We start from the raw sequence: 18356 nt of genomic DNA, 5'->3' as shown, positions 1-18356 counted from the left end.
GGATCCAGCGTTGCCACAAGTTGCGGAGTAGGTTGCAGATATAGCTCGGATCTGGGCATTGCTGTGGCTGTGGCACAGGCTGGCAGCTGTAGCTACAATTTGTCCCCTAGCCTGGGAATTTCCATACACCACAGGTTTGGCCAGAAAAAGAAAAAAGAATGATTATTAAAATAGTATGTCACAGAGTTCCCTGGTGGATCAGCAAGTTAAGGGTCTGGTGTTGTCACTGCTGTGGTTCAGATTTAATCCCTGGCCCAGGAACGTCCACATGCCTCAGGCACCACCAAAAAATAAACTAAAAAATAAAATAAAATAGCATGTCACATAAGAATATAATATATTTTTTTTCTGTGTGGAGGGAGAGGGGGAGGGAGTGGGATGGTCTAGGAGTTTGGGGTTAGTAGGTGCAAACTATTGCATTTGGAGTGGATAAGCAATGAGATATGCTGTATAGCATAGGGAACTATAATCGCTTGTGATAGAACATGATGGAGGGTAATGTGAGAAAAATAATGTATATATATGTATAACTGGGTCACTTTGCTGTACAGCAGAAATTGACGGAACATAGTAAATCAACTATGACAAAAAAAATTTTAAATAAATAAAATAAAGTGTATTCCCAAAAAAGAATATAGTATTTAGAGTCATTTTCAGACCTAGTTCTACCAGCTGCCAGCTAAGTAACCTTAGGCAAGTTACATTCCCTCCGAACCTCTGTGTCTTTTCCATATAATGGAGACAACAATATTCAACTGTTAGGAAGTTTTAATCAGATGAAGCATGGGGTGTGTCCCATATGGAACCAGCATACAGTAGATGTGCTATTATTATTATTATTCCTGGACTGGCATTGCCACTCAGACCAAGCAAATATCAAGTGTCAGTCAAAACCTCACATTAATCTGGTTCTCTTCATTTTATCAAGCATCTCTCATATAGTTCCTTAGCTATCCCTTGCAGGAACCCCGCAGGAAGTAACACAGATGTTATTATTACCCATTTTAGAAGGAAGCTGAGGGGCAGAAGACCTAAAGGGTTTCACCCAAATTGCGGATAAGGCAAATGGTGGCAACTAGGGGTCAATCTCGAAAAGGCTCAGCCCTCTACCAATGGTCCTCGCTGGGGTCTTGTTCACTCCTTAGGCACAAAAGTGATTGATGGCCACTGCCAGGTGGAACCCAGCCTCCTTTCCTCAAGTCCCCTCCCAAACTCCCTCGATTAATCCTCCCCCCACCCCTCACTGCTGCCCCTGCCACACACACATCATTTCTCCCTTTTTTCTCCCTCATCTTTTTGGCTCTTCTATTTCCTAAGACTCCTCTCCCTCTGAGCTGCTCCTTTCTCACAAAAATAATGAAATCTCACTTGATGAAGCAAAGTATTTTACCACTCACCCCTCCCCCACCCCCAAGTGTGACCTGGAGCTCAGCACCCCCATAGAAAGGCCCACCTAACCCTGCTCCTGCCTCCTTTATCTCCCAGCTGGGAAGATTTGCTTTGTTTGCCCAGCACAGAAATGCGTTCCATTGTGAACTTCACTTTATTTTTTTCCTGACTTAAAAAAAAAAACCCAAAAAATATACATTTCACATAGAACCCTGGTGTCTAGGCTCTTTCTTAAAAAATGGGAAGGTTGGACAACACAGGCTCCTGGGTGGAACACGACAGCAAGAAACCAAAGCAGAGTCATGGCTGCCCCTGTAGCCAGGCCACATGGTTACTCTGCGCCAGAATCCACCAGGCTCCTGGGTTTGCGTGACTCCTCTGGCCTCTGGAAGTAACTGAGTTTGTAATCCCTGCTCTCGTGGTGTAACCCAACTGGTAGAGGTTTTACGTCAGTCTACTTTCTTCCCTTCTGTAAGTGGAAAGACCTAGTTATAATAGAGATTAATTTTTCCACTGAGGTAAATTGTACTACCACCCCAAATTAGATTGCAGAAGCACTTACATGCAGTTTGGTTTTAAACAAATTTTCCACCCCAATGCAAAAATGCTATTTGGCATATTTAGAATCTTTCCCCTTCTCACAGTAAAGGTTTTTTTTTTTTTTTTTTTTTTTTTCATGACAACTGAAATTCCCATTATTCAACTATCTACTAAGTGCTTTGAGAGTTGGAGATGATTCTAGCTGATGAAGCATAATTTCTGTTTTATGGGTAGCTTTCAGCAATGTAGGCCCTGGTGTAATCTGATTTAATGCTCATTAATTGAATTGCTCTACAGTTTACTGTTTGAAGCTCAATGCATATTTTCAAAGGCAGCTCCATTTCCTCTTAAGCCCTGACACCATTTTTCTATCCCTCTCAATCTGTAAGTTAAATGACTCACAATTTCTTCCAAGGGTCCTTAGCCCTGAGCAAACAGGAGGGGATCCTACTTGTAAACTTTCTCTCCCACTGCTGACATGGAATGGCCACCTGATTTGTTTTTACAGGATAAGTCCCCAGCAAGCACCATCTAAAAAGACAGAGCAAACCCTAAAAAAGTGCTTCTCGAAGTGTGGTCCCTGGACCAGCAGTGTCAGTAGCACTTTTGATTAGAAATGCATACTCTGGGCCCCACCCCAGACTTGCAGAATCCAAACCTGCATTTGAATGAGATCTCCAGTTGATTGATCAATAATGAAAACAAGGCAATTGCTTTAGTGAAAAGGACCATGAAGTATATAAAAGAGAATGACGTAACAGTGACTGGGAAGAGGCTACTTCCCAGAGCAGCTGTTCTCAGACTTTTTGGTCGCAGGCTCAAATTGCACTCTTAAAGACTGGTGAGGATCCTAACCAGCTTTGTTTATGTGGGTTCTATCTATCAGTATTTACCATGTCAGAAATGAAAACTAGTAATATTTACAAATATTGTTAATTCACCTTAAAATAATAAACTTTGGAAATTCCCATTGTGGCTCGGCGGTAACGAACCTGACTAGTACCCATGAGGACTCAGGTTTGATCCCTGGCCTTGTTCAGTGGGTTAAGGATCTGGTGTTGCCGTGAGCTGTGGTGTAGGCCGGCAGCTGCAGCATCAATTAGACCCCTAGCTTGGGAACTTCTGTAGGCTGCAGGAGCAGCCCTAAAAAAAAAAAAAAAAAATTAAAATAAATAAATCTTACCTATATATAAAACATATTTTATTAAAGTGGTCATATTTTCTATTTTTTCTTTCCTTATTCTTTTTAAAAAATTTCATTAGCCTTATTTTCTAAAACTAAAAGAATTAATAAGAAGAGTGACATAGGTTCACATGCTTGCAAATCCCTTTAAATGTCTGCCTTAATAGAAGAAGTCTAGATACTCATACCTGCTTCTGCATTCAGTCTTTTGGAGCATGATATGTCATGTGAACTCTGGAAAACTCCACTGCACACATAAGAGAGAAATAGTGAAAAAGGCAAATACCCTCCTAGTTTTGCTATAAAAATAGTTTTGAGTTTGGGTATTCCCCCACCCCACCCCCACACACAGAGGGTGGGTCCTGGACCACACTTGGAACTGGTGATGTGTTGTGATATAGCAATGGAGAAAGGCCTCACAGTGTGGGGGCGTGTAAAGAGCCATCTCCATGATAAAGAGTGGGATGACTTCTCACTTTAAAACAACCCTAGAGGGAGTTCCCCTTATGGCCCAGCAGGTTAGGAACCCGACTTGTATCCAGGAGGTTTTGGGTTTGACCCCTGGCTTCGTGTTGACCCCAGCTATGACGTAGGTCACAGATTTGGCTCAGATCTTGAGTGGTTGTGGCACAGGCTGGCAGCTGCCTAGTCCGGAAACTTCCATATGCCACAGGTACAGCCCTAGAAAGAGGAAAACAAACCAAAAAACCCCCCAAAACCTAGAGATTGTTCAATGAGGGTGTCAGTTCGACTTTTGGTTCCGACTTGGACCTAAAGGAGCTGCAAAACAAATGACAGGTCCCTTGTCCTCTCTGAGCCTCGGTTTCCTGGTCTGTCTTTTTTTTTAGGAGGGTGAACTCTTAATATTACAGCCCCCACTCCACCACCCACCTCCCTCCCTTTGGGAGGTCCCAGCGGGAACTTTAGAGCAACCTTATCTTCTGCCCAGCAGAGGGCGATGGAGACCAGCTCTGGCTGCACCATCTCCACCCCGGAGGCCCTTTACCGCCTTGCTGTGTAGAGACACAAGGTTCCCTCGTGATCCAGGCGGTTTACTTGGCATCATCTGGCACCAGGTATCTCAGGCAACCTGGGCCCTCTCCGGGGAGCGGTTGAGAGCCGCCAGAGCCCTTCCCATTGATCCAAACGTGGCCAGGTTGGGAGGCTCGGATTTTCCTGAGAAGTCTGGGAAGAGCAGAGGGGGAGAACTGGTTTGGGCAAAGACACATCCCCCCCCCCCTCCACTGGGCCTGTCAGTGAGAAAGCACCCAGGAGCTGTTGACTCTGCACAGGGAAAACCAGGCGGGGTGGCCGGAAGGGAACAAGACGGAGCGCAGCGCCAACTCTCCCCCGGGGCTGCCTGCCTGCAGGCACGGGGCTGCGCTTGCATCAGCGCTGCCAAGGCTGGGGCCAGGGCCGCCCGCGACGTCAGCCGCCTTCCCAGAAGAATTCCACCGCCTGCGGCCTGGGGCCGGCCCGCGTGGGGGCGGGGGCTTTTGGTTTCGGAGGATGACACCACTTGCTTGCTGCCTCTCCTCGCCCGCACTCCGTTGTCATGGAGACGACAGCATCCTGGTAGCCTTGGCGAAGCCAACCCGCCCTCGAGAAGTGACCCGGAGCACGGCCCACTCAGGAAACCACTGGCTCTAGGATGCTCGCGCAGGGGGACAGGGCTGCGCCTCCCGGATTTTCCCCTGGGGGCGCCCTGCAGGGCCACCTTCCTTATTCTACAGGATTATCAAGATCTCGAAGCACTCTCACCAAGTGTCTAGAAACATCCCTGGGCGGGGAGGCGCGCGCGGGGCGGGAGGGGGGTGAAATCGGAAGACCAAAAAGGAGCCCTAAAACAACCTGTATGAGGCAGAACTGATTTTTCAGTCCTTTAAGTTTTTGCTTTTTTTTTTTTTTTTTTTTTTTCTTTTCTTTCAAGGAGCAGTTTCTAATGATTATCTTCAAAAGATTCTCTGGCTGAAGCTTCCCTCAGTGAGGCAGTTTGTTTTAGTTCGCTTTGGCAAGCTAATTGAGCACCTAGACTGTGCCAGGCTAAGGGAGTGGGGGTTGATAATAATAGTGGGGCGTTGAACACGTTCAACCAGACATAGAAGTGAACTCATTTATTCTTTCCCACAACCTTAAGAGGTAGGTCTTGTCCCATTCTAGAGAAGAAAACTCAGAATATCCAGTAAATCTGAGACCGATTAGGGAGTAAAATCAGAACTGAATCCTAAACCAGAGATCTTAACCATTACCAAGCAGCCTCTGGAACCATGAATTAAAATGGTGGGTATGACCTTTAGTCTCTGGAACCAAGACTGCATTTTTTTACTGCGCGGAGACCATGCATTTAATTTTTAATTCTGTGTGAATAATAACTGAGAAGGTCAGGACAAAAATAATCCTAAAAAAGGAATAAGGCTTATATAATAATAACAAATGCAGCTAACACTGAATACCCACTGTACATCAGGCACCCACTAGTCATTACCACTCTTGGTACAACAACTCTCTGAAGTCAGTTCTATTACTTTGGACCCTGCTTTGCAAATGAGGAAACTGAGGCACAAACTGGTGAAGTAATTTGTCCGAGTCCCATAGCTGGTAGATTAATACTTGGTAACTAATAAATTCGTGTGAGGATCCAGAGTGGACATTCAGTACAATTGCACTCAGCTTTGGAGAGAGTGGAGAGAAAGCACTATACACAAACACCTCAAGAAAAGCATATTTATTCAGACCATTTCCATCTAAAATGTATTGTAATTTTAAAGCAAGCTAGGGTAGGGTAACTTTTATCCCCATGGGGAAAAAACATTGCTAAGCAAATACTGTAAACAAGATGAGAACAATTCTGCAGGATATTTTAGAATTCAGAAAGCACTTTCCAGAGTTCCCATTGTGGCTCAGCAGTAATGAACCTGACTAGTATCCTGCAGGATGTGAGTTTGATCCCTGGCCTTGCTTAGTGGGTGAAGGATCTGGCATTGCTATGACCTGTGGTGTAGGTTGCAGACTTGCTCAGATCCACCATTGCTGTGGCTATGATGTAGACAGGCAGCTACAGCTCCGATTCTATCCCTAACCTTGGAATTGCCATATGCAATGGGTACGGCCCTTAAAAAAAAAAAAAGAAAAGAAAAAAAAAATTAAGCACTTTTCTTCCCAGAATCTAAGTTCATCATCACAGCCCTCCTGAGTAGTTAGATAATCGGTAGCATACAGGTACAATGAACTATTATTCAACCTTAAACAGGAATGAACATATGACACAGGCTACAACATAGGCTAATCCTGAGGATATTATGTTAAGTGAAATAAGTCAGTCACCAAAGGACAAATTTTACTTGATTCCACTTATAAGAGCTATAATAGACCCACTTATAGAGGTATAAAGATAGAGATGGGGGCTGAGGGGAGGAGGGGATTGGCAGTTACTGTTTCACGGGTGTAGAACTTTTGTTGAAGATGGTGAGCAAGTCCTAGAAATGGGTGACGGTGATGGTTGCACAACATTTTGAAGTACTTAATGCCACTGAATTGTAAGCTTAAAATGATTAAAATGATACATTTTATGTTATGTAGATTTTATCATAATGAAAAAAATTGTTTAAAAAGAAAGGAAACTGCCTTAGCATTCCCCATCCTTATCTGACTTTTTCTTTTCAAAAGGGAATTCTTATGTGTTGATTAAAGCAGGTGCAGCTTTAAACCTGAGACCCATTTCTTAGCCTGGCAGAGGTTGCTGCCTCCACTTGAAAGTAAGACAACGTCACACCTTTAAAAATAGCTCACAATCGTGTGTTTTCACTCAGTGCAGGAGACTGGTATTCCCCTCAGGTATTCCAAATGAGCAAGATCTGGCCGGGAGGGGGCAAAGCAAGAGTGAGTCACTGGTTTGGCAGGTGAGGTCATCATGGGGTGACCGTCTGCGTCAAGCGGGCTCCTCACCTCCCACATCTCCCATCTTCTCCCCTCGGGGGTGGCCAGGTCACCAGCCAGCTTAGCTGGAAGTTGAGCTGCTCCGGTGTGATGTTCAGTGGGAGACATTCCTCTTCATGACTCAGTGATTCAACAGCCCAACAGATGGGCTCGTAAAGCCCTCAGTAACCAAAGCCAGCTTGGAGGTCAAGACCCAGGCCTGCCGCGTCACGGTCTATAAGTAAAAGAGGGAAGATGTACATCCTTGGGAAGGGAGAGGACAGAGCTTGTTTTCTGTTGGGTGGAATGCTAACTATCTAAGAAATGGTGGCATGGTTCTACTTTTCTTGATTATCCTGATTAAGGCAACTAGGGAGAGTGGAACAGGGAAGGAGACAGTAAATATTTGCTGAATTATTCTTACTTTGGAAGAGTTGAACAGAAAGGACAATCCCAAACTACGAGTAGAAAATCCCATATTCTTACTTAGCTTCTGCCAACCCTAGTTTTCTCATAGGGGAAGCGAAATGGAGGCTTGATATATTTTGCTGGAATTGACACAGGTTATATGTGGACAGCCATGGTACTGACACAAAAAAATCATGATGTTTATGCAGGTAACTAGGTTATTAATAAGTGGTAACATGAAGGGACTTTCTTGGACATGTTTGTACACTCATCTAGCAACCATTAACAGAAGAGCCATGTATGTAAGATGAAGGATAGTGAGAAAGAGAAAGTTTTTGATTTATTTGTTTTGCCTTTTTCCTCTTTTGTCTCTACACTGTTGAGTCAGTCTGGGATGGTTTAAAGTACATGGACCTTAGCATCAGACAAGACTTGCATTAGTCAGTCAGGGACTCTGGTTGTAAGGAAGAGAAACTGGGTTTAAATCAGCTAGAGGGGGAGAGATTCAGGAGATGGCTTCAGGCACAGCTGAATCCAGGTGCCCAAATGCTTAGGATTGGTTGTTCTCTATCTCAACTGTGCCTTTGTGGGCCCAGGAAGTAGCCAAGAATTTTCCCGGTAGCCCTGGACTTTCATTCTATTGGCATAACAACTTCATTAGAAAGAAATCTCCTCAGGAGTTCCCATCCTGGCTCAGTGGTAACAAACCAAACTAGTATCCATGGTGACTAGTTCATCCCTGGCCTGGCTCAATGGGTTAAGGATCCAGCATTGCCGTGAGCTGCGGTGTTGGTTGCAGATGCAGCTTGGATCTGGTGTTGTTGTGACTCTGGTGTAGGCTGGCAGCTGCAGCTCCAATTGGACCCCTAGCCTGGGAACTTCCATATGCTGAGGGTGCAGCCCTAAAAAGACAAAAACAAAAAAACCAAACCAAACCAAAACAAAATCCTCCTTTCCCATCATAAATATCTCACAGACTGAGAAAGAGGTGGAAGCTGTTTCTAGAATGAAAGGGAATGGTTGCTGGGCAGGCAAAAACAAGTGTCCACTCCCTGTGTGTGAATGTCTGCCTGTGGGAGAGAGGGTTTACAGCTGAGGTGCCACTTTCCTGGTTTCTCAGTGAGTCAGTCCCGTGTGGTGAAATGTGTGTGCTCTAGACTCAGCTGACCGGGAGTCGAAACTGGCTCTTCACTCGCTGTGTGGTCTCCAGCAGTTCACTTAGCAGTAATCATGCTAATGACTACCATGTTTTGAAGGTGAGGCATGTGCTAGGCATTAGGTCTATTAGCTCATCAACTCTGCCACACTGCAGGATTCTTAACATAGCCCCAGCTTACAGATGAAGAAGCTGAGGACCAGAGGGACGAAGTGCCTTGGCAGGCGTCACTAAGCTGGGAATGGGCACTGCAGCCCAGCACGCTCTGACTCCAAGTGGCCTCTCTCCTTGCCTGCAAAATGGGTATGAGATGGAGGTGAAGAAAGAGACGAAAAGAAGTGGTAAAAAGTATTAACAGTAAAACGCCCATAACAGGAATTTCCTCGGTGGCACAACAGGATCACTGGCGTCTCTGGAGCACTGGGATGCGGGTTGGATCCCCAGCTTGGCACAGTAGGTTAAGGAACCAGCGTTGCCACAGTTGTGGTGTAGGTTGAAACTTCTGCTTGGATCTGACCTCTGGCCTAGGAGCTCCATAGGATGTAAGGTGGCCCAAAAAAAGTGCCCATAGCATATTAAGTATACAACAAATCCAGTTCTCTGCATCTGTTCTTCTCCTCTCTTTTTTCCTTCCTTCCTTTCTTTGTCTTTTTCTTTTTGGTCATTTCATAATATCCTAGATTTTTCCCTTCCCCTCTCTTTCCTTCCTTCTTCCCCCCTTCCTTCTTCTCTCTCTTGCCCACCACCTTTTTTTTTTTTTTTTTTTTTTCCTATCCTTACCTGGTCTAGGGTGATATTTCTGCAGTCAAATGCTCTACCACTGAGCTATACCACCTAGGGTGATATTTCTGAATCACAGTGGTGGGGGGGGCAGGATAAACATTGGGCCTTTATTTATTTTTGAGCACTCACCCTCCTAAATAAGTCACCCCTAGAGGAATCCACAGCCGGGAAGCCCTGGGGCAGCACAGGGCAGCCCCAGATCAGATTCTGTTTAGTGACCAGGGAGGCAAAAATCAAGGCGAATGGGATTCCTTCCACCCCCATCTCAAGGCTCCCGATGCACTGATCTCTGCTTGAAAGTCCCCCTCTGCCTGAGGTGGGACAGGTGCAGGCCACCCTCTCTCAGCAGGGCCCTTGCCTGACCTCCCGGTCACCCCTCCCTGCCAGGAGGCAGGGGGTTGGGGGGGAGCCCGCCCAGAGGCCTGATGAAAGGGAAAGGAAGTGAGCACCAGGCAAGACAGCCTTGGGGTTTTGAGATAAGCTCCTTTAATTTGGACGTGTTGTAACTAGAAATCAGGAGGAGTTGACAATGCTGGGCCAGGGGCAGGGAGCTGGGCTTTACCCAGATCCTGAGCTGTGGGGGTGGGGGTTATCACAGGGGTGAGACCCGGAATGTAGCCTTCCCTAGGTGGGACAGGTGCTGGGGGTGGAGGGCTTGAAAAACAGCGAGCTTCCAGCTCCTTAATGACTGTGTCAGATACTGTTCTGGCCTTGGGGACAGGAAGTCCATATAGGTGACGGAGCTGAGAGAGCTTTGTTCTCCCCCACCCTCCAGTCCCCACCCCCACCCCTACCCCTATCTCACACACTCCCTCCTGACAGCTGAATGTGTATCAGATCAGGCAAGTGGTTCTGCACATATCCATGTGCCCTGTTTGGTGTGAAGCCTCACCCCCTGCCCAAGCCCCTCAGGGGCCTCCACGTGGTTTCCCCCACCTCAGTGGGCCCTGCAGGTGGGTTCATGGTCTCCCTCTTGGGCCAGCGTCCTGGCAGCAGGAACTGCCTCCTATTTAGCCTAGAAGGGAGTCTCTTGTGAGTAGAGGGGCTCCAGTAGGCAGAGGGGAGAGGGGGCAGGTGTGGTGAAGCTGACACTCAGTTAAGTACAAGCCCAACCCCAGAGAAAGAGTGCTCTTCAACCCCATTTTGTGGATGGGAAAACTGTGGCTCCTGAGTTAGTTATCAGGAAGATGTAACATCAGCTGAGCCATTTCATTTCATGGGCTTCAGTCTCCCCCAAGGTGCCTGGCATGCGGGCACTGTGATTTTCTCACACTTCAATAAGCTCTCAGATCACCTGGGCACCTTGTTAAGAGGCAAACTCTGACTCAGCATCAGGGATCCTCATTTCCAACCTGATCACAGCTGATGCTGCTTGTGCTGGTCTGGGACCACATTCAGATAAAGGAGGCCCCAGTTTCAGGCTGTTCTTCTGATGAGCCTGGGACAGAGTGCACTTGAACTCGCTCACTCAGGCATTGGGCTCTCCGAATTGAGTTGTGCCATGAGTATAAAATATATACCTGATTTTGAAGACTCAGAATAAAATACGTCATCTCTTTAATAGCTTTTTTTCTTTGTGGCATGTTGAAATGATACTAGTTTAGGTATCCTGGGTAAAATAAGGTAAATTTAAAATTTACTTCACCTGCATATTTTAATTGTTTAACATACTAGAAAATTTTAGATTATGCACATGAATTGTGCATAATTTCAGCAAAAACTCCAGTCTAGAGCAGTGGTAGTCATCAGGGGTGATTTTTTTGCCACCCCCCCCCCCCCGAGGATATTTAGCCATATATGGAGACATTTTGGGTTATGATATTTGGGAGGAGGAGAGGGGGTCACTGCTGGTGTCTAATGGTTGGAGCCAGGGGTGCCATGAAACATCCTCCGGTGCACAGGACATCCCCTCATAGCCAACATTCTCCAGCCTCAAATGTCAGTAGTGCCAAGATTGAAACACTCTGGTCCAGAATCACCTCCACTGTTTTGGAAATTATTTATTATAATTATTATTATTATTTGCTTCTTAGGGCCGAACCTGGAGCATATGAAATTCCCCCTAGCGGGTAGGGGTCGAATCAGAGCTGCAGATGCCAGCCTACGCCATAGCAACTGGGGATCCGAGCCGCATTTGTGATCTACACCACAGCTCAGAGCAACTCTGAGTGGAACCCTCATCCTAATGGATACTTAGATTCTTTTCCAGTGTGCCACAATGGGAACTCCCTGAAATTTTTGTTATTTATTTACTTTATTATTTATTATGTCCATGGTCTTTGTCCCCCTACTAGGATATGAGTCTGCTGTGATCAGGGACATCACCTGCCTGCATCCTGGAATAGCACCGGGTGTGAGGTAGGCCTTCTGGAATATGCTTTCAGCATCCTCTCATCACCTGAACCAAATGGTTTGAATTCACCCGTGCAAATTAGCACAGGCCCACCAGCCCCGGGCCTCTGAAGGCAGTGAGACCCCCTCCCTCTCTGCTCTGCAATCAAGTTAGAACAAGGCAGACTCTAACCGCCTTGGCTGCTTTGCCCGGGCAACCACACTATCAGTGGCAGGCTCTAACCTGGGAGCAGAGATAGGGATTGTCTCTGCAGGGCTGCCAGCCCTGCCCTGACAGGCCTCTCACAGACCAGGCTGCTTTGGTTTCCAGTGACTTTCTTTACCACCGGTGGTGGTTTCAAAGGCCTGGCTCCAGCCCATCTGATTGGCTGCCTTTCCTTAGTTGCTGGGCCTTGGAAGCCCAGACCCAGGGTTTCTAAGGAACAGTCATCTCCCAGCCTTTGAGAGAAGCTGGTGGGTGGGGAGGGTGAGGCCAAAAGAACAACCTGGGTCCACCCAGGGCGTGCAAGGGAACGGAACCGGGACAGATTAATTTCCCTTGTTCAGATAACTCTTTAATCTTCAGTGTAAAGTCTTGGAAGCCAGTTCTGGGCCTTCTCCCTTTTCCACTCGTCCCTCCCTGGGGTGAGGCCCTGTCCTGGTAGAGGTCTGGAGTCTGGGTTTAAATAGCCCCAGAGCTGGGCTACGTGGCCTTGGGTAAGGAAAGTAAGTGCTCTGGGCCTCAGTTTTCTTTTCTGTAGAATGCGAGGAGGGGAGAGGAGTATGAGTTCTGCCGGTCTTGAAATCTTTCCTTGCTTCCCTCTAGTCCGCGTGAAAAAGCCCAAGCTCCCTAGCGCGGTTCAGTTTTATCCCATCCCCTTCCTGCCTCCTGACCAGCAGGCCATTTCCTGGCCTCACATCGTTTTGTCAGTACATCCCAAGCTTCAGACCCGACCACCTGTTATGAACACACCTTGCTCTCTCCTGACTTCTGGTCTTGGGATGTGCTGTTCTGTCCTTCCACAGAATGCTCTAGATAGAGTAGGGCTTACAAGCAGGCCTGGTGGGTTCCATGGCACAGATTGATTCTGTGCCCTTGGACAAGTTATGCACATTTTCTGTGCCTCATTCTCTACTTTTGGCAAATGAGGATAACAGTGGTACCTGATTCATAGGGTTCTTGTGCTCATTAAATAAGATAAAGGCATTGGAGTTCCCACTGTGGTGCAGCAGAAACAAATCCAACTAGGAACCATGAGGTTGCAGGTTTGATCCCTGGCCTTGCTCAATGTGTTAAGGATCCGGTATTGCCGTGAGCTATGGTATAGGTCGTAGATGTGGCTCAGATCTGGCCTGGCTGTGGCTGTGGTATAGGCCAGCAGCTACAGCTCTGATTAAACCCCTAGCCTGAGAACTTCCATAAGCCACAGGTGCAGCCCTAAAAACACACACACACACACACACACACACACACACACACACACACACACACACACACACAGTGGAAATGAATCTAACTAGGATGAGGTTGCAAGTTTGATCTCTGGCCTTGTTCAGTGGGTTAAGGATCCGGTGTTGCTGTGAGCTGTGGTGTAGGTTGCAGATGCGGTTTGGATCTGGTGTTGCAGTGGCCCTGGCGTAGGCTGGCAGCTACAGCTCTGATTAGACCCCTAGCCTGGGAACCTCCATACACCGTGGGTGCAGCCCTAAAAAGACAAAAGACAAAAAAAAAAAAAAAAAAGAGAGAGATAAGGGCATCACATGTGCCCACTGTTTGTCAGGTTGTTAATAGCAGTGTCCCAAACCTAGAAAGAAACAAGGAAAAAAAAGTTGCTGCCATCATTTTTATGTCTGGAACCTGTTCTCATTCAGGCCTCCAGGATCAGCTCTGTTGTCACCTTCTTCAGGAAGCCTTCCTGGCTTCCCACCTATCAGCTGAGGTAGCCGCCGGTTCTCAGCCTCTGACTCACCCTGAACTCACCTCTGTCACCACCCTATTGCCTATATAGTGACTCCTGTTTACTTGGCTTGCTCCCCTCAATAGAACATTACTTCCTCTGGTTGAGAGGTTGGGAACAGATCATCTGTGGGCCCAAAACACAGGAGTGCTCTAGCTGGACAGAGGGCAATTTGGAAATATTTTCATAGGATGCTGACCTTTGGAAATAGGATGGTTCTCTAAAAAATTAAGTATGAAAGAAGTTTTTTAAAGTCTCTTTAAAAAATAAGATGATTTTGGAGTTCCCGTCGTGGCTCAGTTGTTAACGAATCCGACTAGGAACAATGAGGTTTCGGGTTTGATCCCTGGCCTTGGTCAGTGGATTAAGGATCCGGCATTGCCGTGAGCTGTGGTATAGGTTGCAGACGCGGCTTGGATCCCGCGTGGCTGTGGCTGTGACTGTGGCTGTGGAGTAGGCCGGTGGCTACAGCTCTGATTCGACCACTAGCCTGGGAACCTCCATATGCCACGGGAGCGGCCCAAGAAATGGCAAAAAGATGAAAAAAATATGATTTCACATAAAAACCTGGATTTCCAGCCAACACAGCCACTGCACTACCTGCGGGAGTGTCACTTCCAGGCAGGCAGGCAGCTGATTGATCTGAGTGCTCAACCTATCCCAGTGAGCTCACACTCTCTGCCCCCTGAATAAGGTGGTTTTGCAAGCCTGTCATCTAAACGAGGACACTTTGGGGACTGAAAGGGGGTGCTGTTTTTAACCACAAAGGAACCAGACAGCCCAGGGGAAATGAGCGTACACCCCTCCCCAACATTAGAGCAGAGGTCCTGGACGTCTTTGCACTTCCCACATTTCCTGCCACATAAACGCCCATAAGTGATAACAAGGAACATTTCTGGAGTTCCTGTCGTGGCTCAGTAGTTAACGAACCCAACTAGCATAAATGAGGATGCAGGTTCAATCCCTGGCCTCGCTCAGCGGGTTAAGGATCTGGCATTGCTGTGAGCTGTGGTATAGATCTCATACACAATTCAGATCCCGAGTGGCTGTGGCTGTGGCTGTGGCTGGAGACTACAGCTCCAATTCGACCCCTAGCCTGGGAACCTCTATATGCCACTGGAGCAGCCCTAAAAGACAAAAAGACAAAAAGACAAAAAGACAAAAAAAAAAAAAAAAAAAAAAAAAAAAAAAAAAAAGGAACATTTCTAGAGTGGTTATTTAACATGTTAGCTCATACAGCACCCCTGAGAACCCTGTGAGGTCAGTTCCCTTCATTTTGTAGGTGAGGACACTGGGGCAGGAGATGTTAGTAATGTGTCTCGACCATGCAGGTAGGAGGGGGAACCCAGGTAGTGTGAGTCTAGAAGCATTTGTGTTGGCTAAATCAATAATCACTTCTGGAGTCCCTGCTGTGGCTCATCATGTTAAGAACCTGACATAGAGTCTCTGAGGATGTGGGTTTGATCCCTGGCCTTGCTCAGTGGGTAAGGATCCAGCTCTATAACAGCATTGCTATGGCCCTCGTTGGGGAACTCCCATATGCCATAGGTGTGGCCCTAAAAGAAAAAAAAAAAAATCATTTCTCAGGATTATTCCTGGCTCTAAATATCTGTGGCTCTTTTAATTTTCTTTCTTTTGGTTTTGTTTGTTTGTTTGTTTTTGCTTTTTAGGGCTGCAGGTGTGGCGTATGGAAGTTCCCAGGCTAGGGGCAAATTGGAGCTGCAGCTGCTGGCCTATGACACAGCCACAGCAATGTCTGATCCGAGCCTCACCTGCAACCTACACCACAGCTCACGGCAGTGCCGGATCCTTAACCCACTGAGCAAAGCCAAGGATTGAACCCACATCCTTATGGATATTAGTCAGGCTCTTAACCCCTTGAGCCACAACAGAAACTCCTAATTTTCTTTTTTTTTTTTCTTTTCCTTTCTCTCCCGAGTCTCTCTCTCTCTCCTTTTCTCCTGTCCTTCTTTCTGACTCATATTTCCTTCTCTCTCTATTACACAAGCCTATGCTCACTCTTTGTCTCTCCCATCTTTGTCTCCGTGTACCTACGTGGCTTGCTCTTGAGCTGTCTCTGTTTCTTTCTCTCAGTCTTCCTAGACTCTCTCTCACTGTGGACAGAGGCACACAGGCCCCCACTGTGTTCAGTGGTTGGGCTGGTGGCTCCACACTCCAGCCTTTGCCTCTGTGCTGGTGCAAAAAACTGGCTGGCAGTCTTGGCTCTCAGTGGACATACCTGCAAAAGGGAGGCTGGTCTTCACCTGGCTTTTCTTTACAGGAGATGGACAGGTAGGTAGGACGAATGGTGCATCTTGCTGTCTGGCAAGAGGAGGGTAACTAGACTACATCTATCACTAAAGTAATCCCACCAACGTGCATGATCCCAGCACTTGAAACAAATGTCTGGAAGGGAGAGGATAGTCTAGGAATATTCTTTTGACCCCAAGGGAAAAGGCAACTCTTTCTTAATGACTAAAAGTGCAGAAAAGCAAGAGGCTGTGAGAAAGTGATTCTTCCCAGTAAAGTGAGTGGAGAATTATGAGGAAAGCACAGAAAAGGGGAGAGAGAGGAGAAGGGAAACTAAACAGGAGCCCTTGGTGGCCCAGGGAGGAGTAGCTGAGAGAGGAGTGCAAAGAAGGGAAGGGGTGACACAGAGTTTTAAAAATTCACAGTGAGACTTCAACACCTTCAGGCTCAGGCAACCTCCTGATAGGCTATTCTTGGGAAGAGCACACACTTCTTGAGGAATGGAGGAGGAGAAGACCCCTAGAGAGCAGGACCACAGAGTGCAGATGTTCAAGCTCAAATCCCAGCCTGGGCCCCACCCTCTTTTCACCTTGGTTTCCAAGTGGGTGTTTTGGCCACTGGAGGGGAAGTGTTCAGACAGAGCTCGGCTGGTGGTGGTGAGTCACGGCCCCACCCAGGCCCTGCCAGCCCCGGGGGGCCTCTCGCCCACAGGGCTGGCAGCAGCTGCTGGGTGTTATCAGGAACGACAAGGCAGCAGGGGCCAGGCAGGCCATTCACATTCCCTCCATATGACTTGTGGCCACAGGATCTAGTTCCCAGCCCTTTTGCTCCTCTGGCTCCATTGGACCGGGCCATTAATGGTGAGCCAGCTGCAAGTGTTTGTTTCAATGTCAACAGTGCAAGGAAGACAACCCTGTAGAGCAGGATCAGCCTAGCTGTAAGGAGCTGTAAGGTCTGTCACTAAGCAGTTTATCAGCCACCTCCTTTCACTTGCAAGCCCTGAGAGGCCAGGAGTCCTGTTGTGGACCCCACAGCATACCTAGCACATGACATGAAGGCTGGTATACAGTAGGTGCTCGATAACTGAATGAATTAGCATGCACTCAAATCTGCCTGCTTTGGAGTTCCCTAGTGGTGCAGTGGGTAAGCATCTGGCATTGTCATTGTCATTGCAGTGGCTCTGGTTGCTGCTGTGGCACAGGTTTGATCCCTGGTCTGGGAACCTCCATATGCACATGTCATGGGTGTGGCCAAGAAAGCAACCAAAAAAAAAAAACCTTGCAAATCTCCTTGCAGCTCCTGACTAGTTGTGTGACCCTGCCCAGATCCTTAACCTCTCTGAGCTGCCATTTCTATCGTCAGTGCAAGGGAATAGTACCAGTAAAAGTATAAGAGAACAGACTAGGGGCGTCATCCCACCCCAGCCCCCACTGTGAAATAAGATAGTGGCGAGGGGTTGGGGGGGTGGGAGCATCGAGTCTGCAGCTGTCATTCAAATCTGAGAGGGGGTGCGAATGGAGGGAAAGTGTTCATGTTTGGAAATTCTGTAGCTTCTGTGGCTGGTAGTTCCATGTGCATCGTACAGATGTTACTTTTCAGGAAGATGGTGTGGTGATGTGGTTAAGAGCGCATGTTCTGAAGGCCCAGGACCTGGGTTCTAATCCTGCCTCCACCCCTCGATTCCTGTGTGATCCTGGGCAAACAGCTTCATCTCTCTGAGCTTGTTTTTCTGGGTGTAAAACAAAAGTTCTCATTAGGTTTCCATGAGATCCATCCCAGGCTGACCCTGACAAGAAGTTAAGGAGAGGCTCAGTGCGTGTTAACCATGATCATCAGTTTCCACCCGCAGCCCCATGAAACAGATGAGACTCTCCCCAGGGTGCAAAAGAGGAAACCCCAAGCCGGCCAGGTGGAGAGGCGTGCCTGACAGCAGACCCATAACTAGACAACTCCTGCCACTGAGGCCCCCCACAGCTGCCAGAAATAAGGTGCTTGCCCTCTCTGCCTCCACGCTCTGTCCCCTGGGGTGGGGGAGAAGTGAAACACGAACCCACCAGGGTAAGAAAGAGGAGAAGGAACTGGCGGAGGTGAGGAGAGGCAAGTGGCCCTAAATCCTGTCAAAGGACAGTCTAGGGCAAGGTCAAGTCCAGGTCGGTGAGAGAGTGGAGGTGGTGGGAGGATAGTGTGACAAGCAGTGGGGGACGGGTGACTGAATCGGCTAGCGGCCGAGGGGTGAGGAGCTGGTCCTGAGAATGCGGAAGGAAACTCTTTTTATCAGCATTAACAAGAACAGAGAGGGAAGTGTTTGCATCTGGCCCAATACCTCAGCTGTGACCTCCTGTCTCTAAGGACAGAGGTCCCTGCAAACTCTGCTTTCAAAACTCTCCTGGGAGAAAACCCATGGCCCTGATTCTTAGAAACTGTCCTCATCCCAACAGAATAA

General features: G+C 47.5%; 1 long non-coding RNA gene across 1 annotated transcript in view; it reads left to right on the top strand.

Moving 5' to 3' along the window:
* The first annotated feature begins 10911 nt into the window (after nt 1-10911).
* The window catches only part of LOC146397415 (uncharacterized), a 29722-nt gene continuing 22277 nt past the window's right edge, over nt 10912-18356 (top strand). Inside the window, exons 1-2 of the long non-coding RNA XR_014823646.1 lie at nt 10912-10997; nt 11669-11732. This is a non-coding gene — a long non-coding RNA (uncharacterized LOC146397415). The remainder of the gene's footprint in view (nt 10998-11668; nt 11733-18356) is intronic.

The sequence above is a fragment of the Sus scrofa genome, chromosome 13 (genome assembly GCF_054392235.1).
Source record: "Sus scrofa isolate SSC_HxYL_T2T_F1_AM1 chromosome 13, Sscrofa_HxYL_maternal_Yorkshire_Landrace_v2.0, whole genome shotgun sequence".
Taxonomy (NCBI): domain Eukaryota; kingdom Metazoa; phylum Chordata; class Mammalia; order Artiodactyla; family Suidae; genus Sus; species Sus scrofa.
The sequence above is the reverse complement of the archived record's forward strand: the minus strand, read 5'-3'. Positions and strand labels throughout refer to the sequence as shown.